We start from the raw sequence: 3,449 nt of genomic DNA on the forward strand, positions 1-3,449 counted from the left end.
GTAAGTCGAGGCTACACAAACTTGGACAAAACTCGTAGAGTATTAGTAAGTTCATTTCCTAACCCTCATTTGTCATGTCTCGATGCCAATATCTTCTAAAACCAGTGGTAAAAGAAACACCTGACCGCACAAAGACATTGGTGCTGTTCCAACATCACACCCAGCCTCTGGCCTCATATCCCCCTTTAAAACAGTGTTGTTCCTCCCCTTCATGTAGGGGTTATCAGCAGTCACCCGACTCTGTCTGACAAGCCCCCTGCTACAGTACAGGGAACAACTGTCTGTCCTACAGGCCTTAGTCTGACCAAGCAGAAGAAGAAGAGCTACGTGTTTTACACTCCTCATCTTCAGGGAAAAACAACCGTAGAAAGTCTGTGTGGACTGGAGGCTGCTGTGCTACTGCCACCACTGACACTGCCTGGGGCAGACTCGGATGCAACTCAAATGCCCCGTGTGGCTCAGCTGGTAGAGCATGGAGCTTGCAACGCCAGGGTTGTGGGTTCGATTCCCACGGGGGACCAGTATGAAAATGTATGCACTCACTACTGGATAAGAGCGTCTGTTAAATTACTCAAATGTAAAATGGGACAAGCCCCATACAAACGTTGATATCTGAACAAATTGTCCTTGTTTGGCAAATAGAAGGAAGTGTTTTGTGTTAAGAGGTTCAAGTCAGTGTCACTGATTTTAGGACAAACATGTGTCTGCTGTATGTCAGATGTATTTATCAATGTATAAATATGTCATAACACAACTACATATGTACTGCATGTATCCCTTCACAAAAAAATGTAAATACTGCGTATCAGAACAGTAGATAACCTTGTCCTCAACAAATACTACTGGAGACATACTGGAGTACACTCAACGGTTGGACTAACACCAGAGGTCAGTAATAGCTACAGATACACCACAGTAAAGAGATGATACATTTTCCCTCATCTGAACTCACGCTGAAAGTTGAATTAAGATATTTATAGGACGACAAGCTTTTGAGCTGTGAGCAGAGAGAGACAGAATTATGTAAATTCAAATAGCATACTCTTAATATCAAAAGAAAAATAATGAAGGGGCTATAATGTGTTCTCTGTAACAATGAACAAGTTGGAGGAAATGTCCTCCCGAACCTTGATCTAGCAGAACAATGGGCCTGTTCATGGACAATTAAAACAAAGAGTCAATGGAGTTCTGCTGGGGAACAGTGATGAGCATGAATGTCCTTTATGGCCCGTGCAAATGGTTCCTTCTATTAGACACCACATTCAACCTTAAAGAAGAAACATGGGATTCTTCTCATTCTTGTTCCTCTCTTTCTCTGTTTTACTCTCTCTCTCTCTCTCTCTATCTCTCTGACCCTTTCTTTCTAGCTTTGCCTCCCTCCCTCTCTCTTTCTCTCTCTCTTTCCCTCTGTCTCTCTCCTTCCCTATCGGCCTCTCTCTTTCCTTTATCGCCCTCTCTCTCTACCTATCTCACTTTATCTTTCTCCCTCTCTCTTGGTTGTTTGGGGAAGATGACAGTGTGTCCTTCCCTCTTTCCTTCTGACTGTTCCTCCCCAATCCCTGGGAGTGGAGTAATCACCTCTTTACCATGGCGCCGGCTGACACTTTTGGAACGAACCAGAGGGCTGAGGTTGGTGAATGTGATTTCACACAAGGCAGGGTTTGCAGGTGACAGGACTGGGGGACTATCTGATTAGTCCCTCGCTGTAGTCTCTGAGCAGAGCTACAAAGCATGGTACTCTACTGTCTCTCTCCCTCCCTCCAACCTCCCTACTCAGGCCCTGTCACCATAACAAACACTCATTATTTTGAATTGACTTATTATAGAAAGCCTCTCTCGTTGCAATTTGTACAAACAAACATGTGGGGTATCTGTATGGAGATAGTGATATATACACATATAGAAAACAAACACATCGTTTGCATATATTATGGGGAATTTTGTATCATTGCGAGCATGCATACACATGAACACACAGGCAAACAAACAAAGACAACAATTTGCCCTGATTGTAGATCTATCTGTGCTAAAAACAAATGCTATTCATCCCCCTACCCCCTGTAACTATTCCCCAGGTCGTTACTGTAAATGACAATGTGTTCTCAGTCAACTTACCTGGTAAAATAAGGGTAAAATAAATACAAAATATCAAGGGGGTATTCGTATGTGTGTGCAAGTGTATGCTTGTGTGTGTGTGTCTACGTATATGCGTGTGGTTGCATGGGTTCTTGTGTGTGTGTGTGTGTGTGTGTGTGTGTGTGTGCGTGTGCGTGTGTGTGCGTGTGTGTTTGTGTGTGCGTGCGTGTGCGTGTGTGTGCGTGTGTGTGTGTATAGAAGTAGAAGGTTAATGCAGACCTGTGAGCAGAGATGACAGCAACTAGACCCTAGTGAGCACCAAAACGAGGAGTCCAGGGACTTTCATCTTCATATGCACTGGCCCCTTTGTCCCTCTCCAGTCTCAGACTTCACATTTATTGCCAGGCTTTAGAGAGGGCAGCGTGGCCTTGAGAGGACCCTGTAGTCATCTATTCCACTCAAACACTAGTTAATTAGCAACACCACGGTTTGGGGTTTGCTAAATCACTGGATAGAGTAATCAAACCACAAGCTGACAGGCCGCGATACAAACGGCTAAGCAGAAAGAAAAGGACCACGGTACTAACTCTGAAAGAAAATAATTACAGCACTGTGTAGTGGTGTGTGGGGGTGAGGGGCTGTGTGTGTGTAGTAAGTGTGTGTGTGCATGTGTGCAATAAGTGTGTGGGTGTGTGTGTGTGTGCTTGCTCCGAAAAAACCTACTCAATTAAGATAGATAGGGACTGAATAGAGGAGACAGAGTAAAATGTTTAAAAGGACTATCAAGGCAAACATCAGCCTGCTGTCAGAAATGCCCCTTCCCATGGTAAGTCTATGGAGAGGAGGGAGAGTGACCTGCCTCCCTCCCTCTCCCTCTGTCAGATAGACCTATTGTTCCTCTTGACAATCAACAACCAGCCAGAGGTTACACGGAGGTGTTCAAATCACTCACTTCCCTTTTATTATTTCACATTCTTCCTGAACAACATCCGTGAACAATTTTTAACACTCACTTTTCAAAAGAAAAGGAGAGAGGAAAAATATAATATGGCAATTTAGCTAAATAATTATAGCATTTTAGTCCTCTTCCGCCTACACTCGGAGGCTCCGCTGGCGAAAAAAAGCTAATAATTCAATTTCTCAGTGCCTGTAATTGTCACCGATGTACCTAAAGGTCATATCATTCACCCAGAAGAAAGGGAGGGAGAGGCTGGAGACATGCTCAGAAGAGGCAATTTAACACAGGGCTAATGGGAGGAGTGTTACTCAAATGGACGAAGGAGTGAGGGAGGAGAGAGGGAGGGTGTTCGGTTAGCAGCCACTTGGTAACGGCGGGCTCATACTGTATCGGCTCTCTCCCTGGTCGCTACGCC

The 3,449-nt window shown here is 44.5% G+C and overlaps 1 non-coding gene across 1 annotated transcript; it reads left to right on the forward strand.

Annotated features, from left to right (window-relative positions):
• Positions 1-447: 447 nt before the first annotated feature.
• On the forward strand, positions 448-518 carry trnaa-ugc. The gene has a single exon. It is a non-coding gene; the product is annotated as a tRNA-Ala (tRNA).
• Positions 519-3,449: the final 2,931 nt, after the last annotated feature.

The sequence above is a fragment of the Oncorhynchus mykiss genome, chromosome 21 (genome assembly GCF_013265735.2).
Source record: "Oncorhynchus mykiss isolate Arlee chromosome 21, USDA_OmykA_1.1, whole genome shotgun sequence".
NCBI classification, from domain to species: Eukaryota; Metazoa; Chordata; class Actinopteri; order Salmoniformes; family Salmonidae; genus Oncorhynchus; species Oncorhynchus mykiss.